Genomic DNA, 16,368 nt, shown 5'->3' with positions numbered 1-16,368 from the left:
ATGCTGGTCCCTTATGGAAACTATGGTTTCAAGGCTCTACTTTCCAGTGTTTGAAGCCTGCCTCATCAAATCATCCACACAGGAGATGAAGCTAGCTTGACTTCTCATGCCAGCCACACTTTGATATTGCTCTCTTCCCTTTTCCAATGTTCTTTACATGTTATGCCAGAAAAATAATAATTCTGTGAACCTTTTTACCCCGATAAGTGCTCACACAATGAATTTAATTAAAATCCCCTTTATCTATTATGCTGAAAACAAGGAATTAACAATATCCATTAAAATGACTATTACATTCACATCAAATGGATTTCAACACCCGACTGAAATGATATGGAGGAAGCCATAATCATGTGAGGCCCAATATGGTGTATAATTTTTAAACCTTTCAAAACCCTAAATTATTTTAATCTTCAAATGTAATTATCATAAATGTCAGTCAAACTTTCTCAAAGTCTCTTTCTGTTGAACAAAAAGACACAAATGAGACTGTGAAGACTTTAAGCTTTACAAACTCATGATTAACTCTTCTATTACCAGTGGACTCTCAGGCTCCAAAGAAACAAGACATTTTTAAGGATGTCACAGGGCCTGAAATATAGCTTGCAGAAAATATAATCAGGGGATTATAGTCAGGGGGTTACAACATTCCTTGAATTGGTGTTGGTTGACTGATCATTCCAATAACTTTTTAACAATAGCTATAGGTTCACTTTTTGCCACAAATTTGTAAAAATGACTATGTAATAATCACTATATGATAATATTCAACTTTATATAATAGGTGAAGTTGTCCATCTTCTTGGTACTTTCAATGGGTAGCACTGCAGAATCATATAAGGTTGAGACATGTAGTAAATACAGTGATTGCCTTTCTTATGACATTGAAGGGTATATTTATCAAAACCAAATGCTATTGCTCAGGTAAAATTTGTCCAAGGAAAGGAAGAAGACCTATTTTTTCTTGAGAAGAGAGAGGCTAGTTTTACTCAAGGGGGTGTATTAAAAGATGATGTCAACAGAAAAGAAAACACAATCTTATTTTAGTTCATCCTTTACCACCATTTCCAATAATACACTTTATTCAAATTATACATTCTAAGGCACTGCCAGGAAAGAAGTTTTTAGGTTATATGATCTATTGGGCTCATAGGTATCCCCTTCTAAAGAAGACAAGTTGCCAACTCTTTGCATGTGCCATCTCCCTTCTGACACCAATCATTACACAGTCCAAATTCCAAATTTCAGTGAAAACCAAACAAGTGACTCACAAACACCACTTCAATTACATATAGGTTATAAAATTATCTGAAAATTGTTAACCTGTTAGCTTTTTAGAATTCACCTGAAACACTAGAAAAGTTGCCTTGTTAAAAGCCTCCTCACATCACTTCCCCTCCGTCACATCAACCCAGGGCTTAATTTTTATTCTTTTGCCTAATTACTTTATTGCCTTATCTGGTACTTGTCCCTTCTTTATTGTTGGTAAGGTCTGAAAGCCTGTCATATTGAGCCTGCTGCTACTCCATTATTTGCTTTGAACAAATGCTATTATGTAGCCCTAATAACCACAGCTGTGTAAGCATCTATCAGTCTTTTATTGTGGTATAATTTCTATATATGAAAGCAATTTGCCCTCAGTGTCTGCTGATGATTTCCATTGCTTGTATTGACACATTGCTCAACACAACCCTTGGCTCCTGTCTGTCCTCTTTTTCTCTCCTTCCCACTGGAGCAATTTTAGCCTTTATCCTAAAATGCTACTTTAAAACTAATGAAACTAAAGTGGCTTTAGCCCTTCAGTGACCAAAAGGGAAGATAAAGAAAAGAGACTGACTTACCAAATCTTGAAAACATCTCAGTTTGATGGCTCCTTTCTGAGACATCATTATCATCTGTGTGTGGATTGCCATGCTGACTGTGTTATTACCCTTAAGAGTGCCAAGGATTTTAATGGAAAGTCGAGACTAGAAGCTGTCTGTTGGACTCTGTTACAGAGACAGCAAGGGGTCCCAGTGATGTCACTAGATGGGAGTAGTTCCAAGCTAAAGGTCTTTATAGCAGAGACAGATTCTGACCATGGACATGACTATGAATGTTGAATATGCCACTGATGTCCCTGTTGGTGGTTTTTGCCAGAGTCACCTTGATGCCATACTTTTCTGGGAAAGACTGAATGAGGTCCAGAAGCACAAGAGGCTGAATGGGGAAGAATATCTTTGCATCTCTTTATGTTTGTTACACATCTGCATTTCACAAATGAGTAAACTAAGGTTCAGAAAGGTTAACTATCCTTAACTAATCCAAGGTTACTCAGCCAGTTTGGTGGCAGAGTCAAGACTCAAACTCCAAGCCTCTCCTCTTTCCATCATATCTCTGAAGTGGAGGTTGGGGGAGCTCAGGCTCTCTGGGCTGACACCAAACCAGGGTTTTGTGATAGTGGAGGGCTAGAAGTAACTCCCACAGGCACACTAACTTTCAGGCTCACATAGGTCAATGCATGTGTGAAGTGGTGCTGACAAACCGTTGTTATACACTAATCAGGTAGAGCATCCACAGGTGGCTCATTTGGAGCAGTTGTTCAGGGGTTGTCCTAAGTCACCCCTGACATCTGAAAATGGTACCTCAGGTCACACCAAACCAAGGACTTCCTGTATTTTGTGTCATTAGCTGTATTAGTTTGACATGTGTATATTTATGCATATGTGTCTGTGTGTGTTGTTAGTTTTATAATTAATCACAGGATTAGCCTGATCCTGATTTACTTTGTAATAAACTGAAAACATAACTTCACAATACTAAAAGCCAAATTCTATTTTCTCTGCCTTCAAAACTGATCCTAAAACTGACTGCTTTCCACCACCGCCACTGTGGTCACCTTAGCTAAAGTGAGCATCATTACTTGCTCGAATTACTCTAAAAACTTCCTTATAGTTTTCTTTGTGCTCCTACATTCCAATTTTTCCAATTCTACCTAGCAGCCAATGTGCTCTGTCCAAGATCTATATCAGACCACATCATGTCTCTTATCAAACCCTTCAAATGGGTCCCTTCACGGTTGCGTTATAAGCAGCCCATGCTATGTTCCTAAGAGGGGTGGTCTAAGCTCTTTGTATCTAGCTCATTATAGCCACCGTTAGAGCCATCTCTTACCACTCTGCCCTCACTCTCTCTGCTCTAGCCCTACAGGCTCCTTGCTCTCCACACCCATCAAATGTGCTTACATTTCAGAATCCTTTCGCATGGTGTTCTCCTAACTGGAATGCTCTTCTCTCCACAGCTAGCTCTCATTCACTCACATTATTCAGGTCAGAAAGGACTTTTCCGAACTCCCCCACTCCACCTCACACATTCACTTTCTATCCCTGCCTCTGAATGCTTCTTCTTCTTCTTTTTTTTTTTTTTCATAGCACTTAACACTAATTGACATCATATTGTAGATTTACTCGTTTGTTTGCTTTGGTTTGTTTGGTAGTATGTCTCCCCCACTAGAATACAAGCTTATGAGAAGAGGGACAATTTTTGGTTTGTTCATCATTCAGCCTTCTGTGTTTAAAGTGCCAGACACAGAACTGTTTCTCAATAAATATCTGTTAATGGATAAATGAATGAATGCAATCTGTTAACCACTTTAAAAGATCCACTTTTTTACTTCCGCCAAATGAATGAAAGAATCGTTTGCTAGGACTTCATTATGCACTTATAACAAATATTTATTAAACTGGGTGCTGGGATGGCAGGTACAAATAAGGCAGTCTGTATGTAAGGAATTCTCGCTGGAAGGCGAGATACATAGAGGAGTGTTAATGACAGACCTTGGGGGAAGGTTCCTAAACTGGTCAAAGGAGAAGAAGGACAGTTGGGGTTGCCAGAGATTTCTGGAAGAAGGGATAGCTCAGCTGAGTGCTAAAGGATCCTTAGGACTTAACTAAAAGAGAATGTGGGATAGGTCAGCCTTGGCAGCAGGAGGAACCACACATGAAAATGCACAGAGACAGAGACAGAGGGAGAGAGAGTCTTTAGGAGAATGCCAGTTAGTTTCATTCATGCCCCATCTGTTCTTGCATGAGAAATGAGACTAGCAAGAAAGGATGCTTTAAGATAAACATGGACAGCTAGCAGGTTTCTCCGTGAAACAAACAGAAGAAAATCTCTTCCTCCGAAAAAATATTAAAGAAAATATTACTGAAATTTTTGGAAATGCTTCATGGTTCTATATGAAGTTCAGAGGTAAAAACTTGGCCAATATAGATTCTTCTAGTACTGTTGCAGGGAGACATTTTTGAAGCCCTTCATTTACTCTAGATATTCAATACATTTTGATATTTTAAATAAAAGAAATGTTTCTTTTATTATTAATCTGAGATTACATATACATAGCCAAGTTTTCAATGGCTCCAAAACTTTAGCTGAGTCCCAGAAATTTTGGCTGAGAGCACTAAGGCCTCTCCTGATATCAAAAATGGCTTGGGATCTTAAAAAACAGAGTTCCTTGTGCTCTGTATTAATATAAAAGTCTCATCCTGAAGCCTTCTTTAGCAGACAGCATTATACTCCATGAATGTACCTTGCAGGGAGGGCCGAGTGGGCCTTGTGGGGATTTGAATTTGTGTTTTCAGAGTTGCTAAGTATTTTACAATTGATACGCAGACAACTAAATGGTTCCTCCAGGACTTCCCTATTCTACCAGTGGAAGAGGTCGACATAAATAATCTATGGACAAATGCCGGCTCTTTTGGGTGGATTTTTTAGAATCCTGTTGAAACTTACACACTTTCAGAATTGAACTCAAGCCTGCTGAACTGGCCTAAAAACATTAGTGTTGACCCTTCCAGAAAGATCATATTATGTAGCAAAATCTCAGACATTTTTATTATATCCAGTTGGAAAAACAAAAAACAAAACCAAACTCACTGAAAAAAAAAAAAAATCACTGGGTTGAGTACAGTTTTTTAAACTTCTGGGGAGAAAGCTCTTAGAGCCTTTCCAGCTGCTTATTTCCTCAGAGTTCATTGTGACCAAATTCACAAAGCCGTATTCTGGCACTAGTGATAATTACACAAGCAGATGTACCACTTAAAGCTTTGATCTTAATGGTTGTGAATTAAACAGAGTAGAGCCTTGCCGCTACTTTAAGAGGAGGTCTACAAGGAATTTTAAAGTTCTGTAGCAATAAACCTTATTTTTTGATGTAGTGGTGCTCAAGAGCAACCTGGAGTATAGTAGTTGTCCAAGAAAGCACCCTGAGTAGTCCAATAGTTTATTCATGCTGCCATAATCTTTGATATCAGTTTTTAAAAGATAATAATAATAATAAATTACAGACATTTTTAATTTCAAAATTGTGGCCCAAAAATGATACCTTTTGTTTAAAAACAGAGTTTTTTAAATTATTTTTTTAAAGGTTTTTTTTTTAAATTTTATTTATTTATTTGACAGACAGAGATCACAAGTAGGCAGAGAGGCAGGCAGAGAGAGAGGGAAGCAGGCTCCCTGCTGAGCAGAGAGCCTGATGCAGGGTTTGATCCCAGGACCCTGAGATCATGACCTGAGCTGAAGACAGAGGCTTAACCCACTGAGCCACCCAGGTGCCCTAAAAACAGAATTTTTTTTTAAGATTTTATTTATTTGAGAGAAGAGCATGAGAGGGGCAAGGGGCAGAATGCCTGATGTGGAACTTAATCCTGGGACTCCCAGATCACGACCTGAGCCAATGGCAGCTGCTTAACCAACTGAGCCACCCAGGTGCCCTAAAAACAGAAATGTTTAAGAAACATAGAGCCTAATCCAAACATTCAACTATCATTTCCATGCAAGTAGCCTCCTTCAGCATCAGCAACAAAAGAAAACAAAAAACCTTGCTGGTCTGGATCTGGGTCTGTTCTTAGTCCTCTATTTTCAGTTGTCTCCTAGAAATAGCAGACTCATTGCATGGAGAGAAAACTCATTATTTCCTCTCTTCCTCTAGGCCAACTACTGTTTTCCAACTTGGGTTTCTAACCTAAGAAATAATGACGCTGTCAGGGTACAACAGACATAAATGAGGTAGGATCTTTGACTCTACGATTTTCTTCATCTCTAAAATCTCTAAAATCCATGAAGTCATTTGAAGTGTCATTTTTGCCGAAGGTGGCTCTTGAGTCTACCTTTCTCTTCATTCCCTCTGCCTTGATTCAGTTTCTCATTATACTATATGGGATTTGAAGAGCAAGGACCCTCCTAAATAGTCTCATTTCCTTTTCTCTCTCCTGAATATTGTTAAAATTATAGGCTTCCTTAAATCCTATTTTGTCATCACACCTTGTCAAAAAATTCAAACTTGGTACCTTCATTCCTCCTCTATAGCTGTCCCTGCTCATACCCCATTGCTTGTTAGCACATACCATTCATTCTCTTCTGATTCCCTTCTGCCCTCTGGACCACATCATGCTCACTCTGTTGGGACCCATAGCAAGGGTACTGGACTGAGAGTCAGGAAGTGTGGGTTTTTAACTCTACTTCTGTGAATTGTTTGTGTGAACTTGGGCCTGTCATTCAACTCCTCTGGACTTCAAGTCGAATACTAATCAAAAGAAGCTGCTCTATCAATATCTATTTCAGTATCATCCAAAGTATGCAGGAAGGTGAAAGAATTACTTATGATTTTGAGAAATACAAAAAAAAAAAAAAGAGGAAAGGTTAAGTTTAGGAAATACATTCTCAAATTTTATGTACACAATTAGCTCAAAAATCCAATTTAAAAACTGACAAAATTTCAGGGAGAAATGTAAACAAAACCATTGACATTAGTACTGTATCTCTGTCTTTGATAGCACAAGCCAACTAAAATAATTTTATATTTGTGTGTATAGAAGCCTTGAACAACAAAATCAGCAAAATGCTCTAATTTACCTATATGGAATATTGCATCCAACAATTAAATAAGAATCATTCTTTTCAAGCACATATGAAATACTTCTATTTTAAAATATAATATAAAATATAAAATATTTAAAAATTATTAAAATATTTATGAAAACTGATCATGCGCAATGTCATGAAGTGAACCACAAAATTTCAAAGGACTGGTAGCATAAATTATCTAATCACAGTCCCATCAGGACAGAAGTCATTAATTCCCTAATGAACAATATGATTGGATTTAAAATATATGTTACTAAATACACTCATGGGTCAAAGGATAAATCACAAATTTGGAATATAATTAGAATTTAATAATAATGAAACTCCTGTCAAGATCTTGTTATGTAATTGAAGTGGTATTAGAAAGCACTTATTAGCCTTAAAGAAGGGCTCAAAATTAGTAAGTCAAGTGCCTTAAGCATTGAACTTAAAAAAGTTAGAATAGCAAGATAATCCTAAAAAAGTGGGAAGGGAAAGAATAATAAGAACAGAATAGTAAAATGAAAAATGAGGAAATACAATGAAAATCCATCAAACTAGAAGTTGGTTCTTTGAAGAGTACTAATAAATGAAACACTGACAAGATTAATCAGGAAAAATTTGGCGGAAATTACAAATAAGCAACATTAGAAGTGAAAAGGGGACAGATGTTATGCAGATTAGGAGGATATTATAAACAACCTATGCCAAAATATCTGAAAACCTAGGTAAAGTCAATAAATTACAGAAAAATACAGTTTTTGAAACTGACCCAAGAAGAAATATAAGACTAATTATGGAATCATTAAGAAGATTGAATTGGAGTTTAAAAATGTTTCCATAAAGAAAGTATAATGCTCAGAAGGCTTTATGGGCAAGTGATACTAAATTGTCAAGATAATTCTAAACTCATATACACTCTTGAGGAAGACAAAAAAGATCATTCCCAAGTGCGTCTAATAAGGTTAATATTATCTTGATATCAGGCAAGACTATTGATAAGTATTAGGTCAATGATATTATTAAGCATGGACACATAATAATAGCAAATAAAATCCAGTGACATATATAAAAGAGATAACCATGACTAAAGTAGGTTTATCTCAATGATAGTCTAAGATTAAATATATTATCACATTAGCAGAGAGGGGAAACCAAATGACAAAATACTAAGTAAGTTAAAAAAAAAAAAAGCATTTGGTGGAACTGAATATCCATTTTAAATAAAAACTCCTTGCAAACTTGTAAAAGAAACTTGATTTAATGTAAGGATCTGCAAAAATGCTATGGTAAGCATCATATTTAACCATGAGATATTGGAAACATTTCTTTTCATATCAAAATGAAGTAAAAATTGTTTAGATGGAACATTCTAAGGATTCCAATGGAATCTTATTATAATTAATATGCATGGAGTGAGACCATTAGATACAAAAGTCATACACTAAAGTTTATTATTGGGTATGATGACATAAATGCGTAATAGAGTTTGTGAGGAATTAAAGTGGGTAATGTTCTTGGATAGGAAAACTCAGTAGTATAAATTGTCAGATCTCTCCAAGTTGATTTACAGGTTAAAAGGAATTATCTACAAAACCTCAGTAGGATTTCTTATATTGTACTGTTTTATTTTTATGATATTGGATAAGCTGGCTTTAAAATATATATTGTAGAGCATATGCCCAAGAAACTAAACCCCATGCTCCTGAAGAGGAAAGCCGGGGTGTGTGTGTGTGTGTGTGTGTGTGTGTGTGTGTGTGTGTATCTTTCCCTGCAAAGAAGAACAAAGGGAGTCCTCACACTCAACTCAACGTATAAAAATAATTACCAAATGCTAACCTTTTATATCAATGATTATCATATGAAAATGATAAAATAAATTAAATTCCTACCATATACCATAATCAACTATCAGTTCTAGATTGAATAAAGATTTAAATGCCAAAGCCAAAACTAAAGAACACTTTAGGATTCAATAATGAAGAATGTATTTTTAATTTTTGAAAAAATTAAATAAAGATAGGCCCTAAAGGAAAAGACAGATAAGTGGTACTAAATTAACATTTAGAGATGTTAAATTAATATTTAAAAATTCCATAACAAATGCAAAACAGCAAGATACATTCCAGGAGAAGATTAAACAATCAAAAAGCGATTAGTAGCTGTGCATCAGAAAGAAAGAGCAGAACTCAGTAGAGAAATAGAAAACCAATCATCAAACAAGAAAACAAAAAACAATAAAGAGGTTTACATAGAATATGAAACACAAATGGTTCATAAACATAGATCTACTCAACCTTATCTGCTTTAAGGGAATAACAGATTAAAATCACAATTAGATATATTTCACACACCATTTGGACCACATTAAAAGTCTGCAAGGGCTGGTGATAACATGAAGCAATGGAAACTCATTGGATGCTGCAGAATGGTCAGTTGGCACAACTTCTTCGGAACTGTCTGGGGTTCCCAAGTGAAGTTGAACTAGTGTGTTTCTTTCCTGCTCTAGAACCCAGAGAAACTCCTTACTGTGCACCATGAAACATATACAAAACAAGAATGTTCCTGGTAGGGTCTTGTCTAAGAGCAGCTGGGTACAGCTGAAATGCACATATTAATATTTAAATATTAAATTAACATTAAATATTGATTTAACATCTTTATATGTTAATTTAGTACCATTGTGAGATATCCATACAAATGGAGGACACTTCAATAGAGAAAACCATCCAACCATTACTATGCACCACCATCAGTATAGGTGCAAAACTGCAAGTTAAGGGGGAAAAACAAGGCAAAGGAACAGATCAGCATGATTAATTCCTATAGTACACGACTAACATTCTATTATTTAGGAAAACCTCCATAGGTGGAAAACTCTAAGAAAAACAAAGATATGATACATGTAAATTCAAGATATTTCTGTCCGACAGTGGCTTCTAAAATACTGCTGATATTTTTTTTCCTTTACCTTAGCACTAAATACGTGGATTTTTAAATATTATTATTCTTTAAGCTGTTGAAATTTGTTTAATGTACCACTTTATGAAATGTTTCGACATAATAAAAAAAAGTTTCAGAGACTGATTAATCTCATGAATAACCCATCCTCGTTTGGGCCATGTCTACCTTATAATCTCTTTATGTTAAGCTGAGGGATTAAAATTCTTATTCTTTATTTGGTCTATAAAGTTTCATAGAGAATCAAATCCTACTTACACATGACAGCTTTTTAAGTACTCAAAGACAGTTGCCCTGTCCCCTTTTAGGCTTTTTTTTGTTTTTATTCCCCCCCCCCCAAAAAAAAAAATCAACCTTCTTTAAATCAGGTTTCCAGATACCTCACCGTTTTGGCTACCTTCCCCTGGACATGTGGCCAGAACCGAGTGCAACATTCCAGTTTGTTCTGGCCAGCAAAATGTCTGATGGGACTATTAACTTTCTTGTTTGGGACACTGCATTTATTGATATAGCCTAAAACTGACCTAGGTTTTTGTAGCCTTGTACACCTCATGAATTTATCTTGGGCTCTGTGTCATTTCAAACCTGAAGCCTTTTCACATTAAGGTCTCTGTAATAAGATTTTCTTTCTTATCCTATACTTGTGAGGTTAGTTGTTTAAAAATTATACTTGGGACTTCACATTTATTCCTATTGCTTTATCTTGGAAATTTGGTTACATTTTTCTAGCCCACTGAGATCTTTTCAGCTCTGATTCTGACATCCATGTGTTTACTTTTCTTCCTAGATTTACATTATCAGCAAATTTGGTAAACAAATATTTCATTAATCAAACATTTATATAAAAACTACCACGTATAAGGTAATGTGGTAGGTAATGCAACATTCACCTCGGAAGTAAATGAAAACATTAAAATGGAGTTTTAATGGAGTTTGTTTTTTTTTTTAAAGATTTTATTCATTTATTTGACAGAGAGAAATCACAGGCAAAGAGAGAGAGAGGGAAGCAAGCTCTCTGCTGAGCAGGGAGCTCGATGTGGGACTCGATCCCAGGACTCTGAGATCATCACCTGAGCCGAAGGCAGCAGCTTAACCCACTGAGCCACCCAGGCACCCGGAGTTTTTTTTTTTTAATGGAGTTTTACTCCAGAGTAAAAACTTCTCTCCTAATAGATAGTCCACTCATAATCAAAACCTTTTGATATTTGATAGAAATTGGCACACAGATTTACAATCTACATTTCCCTTTAAAAATTTCTCCCATACTCATGGTTAGCTGTCACATCTTTGTTGGCAAGACCTAAACCTATCCGTTCAGCCTTGACTGAATTATTTTATGTGATTGATTCCTCTATTTTGCTACTTCGCCCTCCATGAAACTAAGCTATATAAAGGATTTTCTTTTTGCCAAAATCTGCCCTTTCCCCTTTATTATTTATCCATATTGATTAATGACTTTAACGTCCTCTCATTCAGTCCTGACAAACTTGAAGTAGTTTTAATTTAAAAAATCATACTGATTTTTTCTTAGTATGGATGAATGTGGAATCCTGTTATTTTTAAAAAGAAAATCAGTGGTATAATGATACAAATGTAAATTAAAATAAATATTCATAAATTCTATCTAGAAATGAGCATTTTATATTGCTATTTATCCTTTGGTCACTGTTCCACGCATTAGAGAAACTGTTCACTTACCTGAATAAGCAAAACTTTTAATATAATGTGAATGCATATAAATAAATAATAAAGAATAACAATAAACAATAATAAGGAAGAATAATAAATATAGGATAGTAAATAAATAAATAAGAATAATAAGGAACTACAGATGTAATTATCACCCCATCAAGAAATAGGTATCGCAAATACCCAGATAACCCTCATATGCTCTTTCTGTGACTACTTTCTCTCCCTCTACAAATGTTTCTATCATGACTTAGAATACTACAGTTCAGGGGCACCTAGGTGGTTCAGTCGTTAAGCGTCTGCCTTCGGCTCAGCTCATGATCCCAGGGTCCTCAGATCGAGCCCCACGTCTAGCTCCCCACCCTACAGGAAGCCTGCTTCTCCTTCTCCCACCCCGACTGCCTGTGTTCCCTCTCTCGCTGTACCTCTTTCTGTCAAATAAATTAAAAGAAAATAAAAAAATATTGTTCATTTTGCTTGTTTTTTTTAAAAAATTTATTTAAATGAAGTAATATACATTCTTTTTGTGTCTGGCAAATTATTTCCTATACTATGTTGGTGAGCTCTATCCACTTTGTATGTGGGACAGTAGTTTATTCATTTCTATTATTGTGTAGTATTCCATAGAATAACTGTGCCACAAAATATTTATCTGCTCTAGTATTGATTAAAATCTGGGGGGTTTTCAGTGTGAGGTTCAGTGTGAGGTTATCATGAATAGTGCTGCTATGAACATTCTTTTGTATGCACACATGTATTTCTCTTTGAAGTGTATCTAAAATCGAATTGTTAATAGGAGATATATATATGTATGTATATATATACATATATATCAAATATATATTACAATATATATTACAAAAATATACATATTTGATATATATGTATATATATGTGATATATATATGTATACATACATACATATATATATCTCCTATTAAATATGTATATTTGATATATATATGTAGCAACTACATCATAGGATGTATGTTTCCAGAGTGGTTCTACTCATTAGAATCCACCCGCTCTATATAAGAATTTTAGATGTCCCATATTCTCACCAACACTTAGGATTACCAGTTTTATTTTAGCCATTCCAACCGTGGTGTGTTGCTATCTTCTTGTGGTTTTGGTTTACATTTTCCTAAAGTTGAGCATCTTTTCATCTGATGGCTTCTTTGCACCTTACATTTTTGCTTTCCTAAAATATCCTTTGATAAATGGAAGTTATTAATTTTAGTGTCTTTTCCTTTAGCATTAGTGCTCTGTATGTCCTGCGTAAGAATTTTGGCTTACCTCAAATTATTAAGGATATTCTTCTGTAGTTTCTTCTGGGGCCTTCACTGTTATATCTTTCACATTTAGATCTACCATATATACCTTTCGTTGATTTTTGTACATAATATGAGAGTGATTTTCTTTTATGATATTCCTATCTAGATAACTTAGAATAATTTTTTAGAATGACCATTCTTTCTCCAGTGCTTCAGAGTATCACATTGGTCATGAACCTGTTGTAAGGGTATTAAAAGTCTGTCCTGTTCTGCTGATCTAAGCATCCAGTCTGTTGGCAATACCATGTTCTCTTAATTACTGAAACTTTAAAATAAGTCTCAACATTGGCTAAAGTTCTTTAATTCTTGTCCTTCAGGATTGGCAAACTTCTGCCCTTTTTAAATTTCCTTCATTATAGAATTTGTTTGTCGCTGTCTATCAAACAGCAACAACAAAAACCCACTTCCTGAATTTTGACTGTAAGAAATTTGAATGAAAAGGTCAATTTGGAAAGAATAGATATGTTTATTGTATCTTCATTATAGCTTAATATATTTTATTCCTCTTATTATTTAATGATAGCCCATTGGCTAAATATGGTCCTCTGCCTGTTTTTGAAAATAAAATTTTGCTGAAACACAGCCACACCCATTTGTTTATACTGCCTTTATGCATTGGCATTACAGGGCAGAGTTGGGTGGTTGCAACTAGCTAGCCTACAGAGGTGAAAATATTTAATATCTAACCCTTTGCAGATAATGCTTGCATCTCATTTGAATATTGCTTCTTTTTGTAATATTTTGTTTTTTGTTCTTGTTTTTTGTTTGTTTGTTTTGTTTTTTCTGTGTGGGACTCCTTACCTATTTCCTTAGGTCAACTTCTAAACAAGTAATGTATTTGGATATGATTATAGATGCTATAATTTAAATTTTCATTTTTCTGTTCATTGATGTTTAAAAAATACTATTGATTTTTATACACTGAATTTGCACCCTATCTGTGGATTCTCTTCATTTTTCTGTGTATAAAATCTTACCAGTTTTTCTTATTTGCTACTTTTCATATATGTTTATTAAATTGGTGATAATGGCAATCCTCATTTTTTACTACATAGTAGAGGGAAAGCTTTACTATATCATTATTATGTAGGGCATTTCCTATAATTTTTTGAAATAACTTTCATCAAATTGAAGAAGTTTTCTTCTACTCCATGTTCACAGAGATTGCAGTTCTTTTATGAACTGTTGAGTTTTATTAACTCTTTTCTCTGAATATATTGAGATGTTCAATATGATTTTACTTCTTTCTCTATTAATGTGAGAAGTTATGTTAATGCTTAAAATGCCTCAAATTACTGAAGTAAGCCCAATAGGTGTGATGTATTATTCTTTTATTTGTTTGCAAATAAACTTAGATTAGAATTAGGTCTTGCAATTTTTGTTGTTTTTTTTTTTTTTTTGTTTTTGCAATTATAATCCTGAGAGAGATTTGGCTATCATTTCCCTTATAAGTTTTGATATCAAGTTTATGTTGCCTCAAAAAATGAGTTGGAGAGTGTTTCTCTTTTTCTGTTCTCTTGGAGACTTATTTAAGATAAGATTTATTAGTGCTTTCTTAAATATTTGGTATAATTTAGCTACAAAGTCATGCAGGCATGGAGTGGCAAAAAAATTTTAATTGAATTATATTATTTTACAGTTCTAGAAACTTCTATATTCCTTTAAGATATATTAAATAGTGGCAGAACATTGCCTTTTCTGTAACAACTAGGAAAACCTGCATGATTTTAAAAATTGTATATGCTTATTACTTATATCTCTATCTCTGTATCTATGTCTACAAAAGTCATCAGAAAACTGTGAGTGTGTAGAGGTCTAGAGGAATTAATTTCCAGAGATGGGAGAGACCTTCTACATGGACAAAGTTTGGCAGCCATGTTCTTCTGGGGGCTTTACCAAGTCCAGTCATAATTTGAGGTTTCTACACAGACAGGCAGAAATTGCTGAGGGAAAGAGAAATCAGGAGCTTTTAATGCAGGGATAGACAAGCCACTTGGAAATTGGATGAGTCCTAAGTGCGTAGCTATTTTCCCTCACCATATTTCTCCATAAGACTTTTGTCTAGGATTCTGAAGGAAGGAGACTGGGATGAAATACTCAATAAAACTATTTCTAGTCCCAGTACTTAGAAGCCAAATTTCTGTGAGGTGGAAAAGTTTATAATAAACACAAAACAGCTCACACCTTTGTGACTTAGTCTAATTGAAGTGGTAACCCCAAACGTTTACCCAGCTCAATTCCTAATTAGTTCAAAAGGGCCAGTCACCCTCCCTGTCTGCCTGACAAAGGAAAGTCATGCCCTCTGAGGGAAAATAATATTGACTCCAGTGTCTGTTGTCCTTTTTGGCATACATAAAATAATTATGCAACATATGAAGAAAGAGGAAAATGTGATCCATAATCAAAGAGATATACATATCCCAGACCCCCAGACAAGGACTTTGAAATGACTATTACAATTTGTTATGGAAAGTAGAAAAAAAAATAGATAAATTTGATAGAAAGATGGTGAATTTTGACAGATAAATATAGTTTAAAAAATTTTCCGAGCAGATACTATGGATCTGAAAACAAAAATAATATCTGAAATTAAGATTTCATGGGAATGGCTTACTATTAGATTAGACATGCCAGATGAGTCTCATAACTTCAAGAAATCTTAAAAAAATTTTGTCTGACTTTTCTATTTGTTAGCAGTGGGATCATTTGCTTGAATTACCTATTTTCGCAATATTACCAAAGACAACTTTTTATAATCCTTGTTTTCTTCCTGACTTTTTGAATTTTTTTGTGGGTTATGGTAGTCACCATACATCATTGGTTTTTGATACAGTGTTCCAAGATTCATTGTTTACTTGTAACACTCAGTGCTCCATGCAATACATGCCCTCCATAATTACCAACACCAGGCTCATCCATCCCCCTACCCCTCCTATCTAAAATCCTGTTTGTTTCCTGAGAGTCCACAGTCTCTCATGGTTAGTTTTCCCCCTTTCACTTTTCCTTTCCTTCCCCTAATGTCCTGTACTCCATGTTATTCCTGATGTTCCACAAGCAAGTGAAACCATATGATAATTGACTTCCTCTGCTTGACTTATTTCACTCAGCATTATCTCCTCCAGTCCTATCCATGTTGATGCAAAAATTGGGTATTCTTCCTTTCTGATGGCTGAGTAATATTCCATTGTATATATGGACCACATCTTCTTTATCCATTCGTCTCTTGAAGGGCTTCTTGGTTCTTTCCAGAGTTTGGCTATTGTAGACATTGCTGCTATGAAATTGGGTACATATGACCCTTCTTTTCACTACATCTATATCTTTGGGGTAAATACCCGGTATTATAATTACCAGGTCAGCTCTATTTTTAATTTTTTGAGAAATCTCCACACTGTTTTCCAAAGTGGCAGCACCAACTTGCATTCCCACCAACAGTATAAGAGGGTTCCCCTTTCTCCACATCCTCTCCAACATTTGTTTTTTCTGGCCTTGTTAATCTTTG

At 35.0% G+C, this 16,368-nt stretch overlaps 1 protein-coding gene across 8 annotated transcripts in view; it reads left to right on the top strand.

Annotated features, from left to right (window-relative positions):
• The window catches only part of DIO2 (iodothyronine deiodinase 2), a 202,594-nt gene that overhangs the window by 152,000 nt on the left and 34,226 nt on the right, over positions 1-16,368 (top strand). The window contains exon 4 of one of the 8 annotated variants that reach the window (XM_082736344.1): positions 5,969-6,045. The exons of the other annotated variants lie outside the window; for them this stretch is intronic. The gene's annotated coding sequence lies outside the window, so the exon portion shown is untranslated. The remainder of the gene's footprint in view (positions 1-5,968; positions 6,046-16,368) is intronic. 8 annotated transcript variants of the gene reach the window in all.

The sequence above is a fragment of the Mustela nivalis genome (assembly GCF_964662115.1).
Source record: "Mustela nivalis genome assembly, chromosome: 6".
Lineage (NCBI taxonomy): Eukaryota > Metazoa > Chordata > Mammalia > Carnivora > Mustelidae > Mustela > Mustela nivalis.
This window is presented reverse-complemented; position numbering and strand designations above follow the sequence as displayed.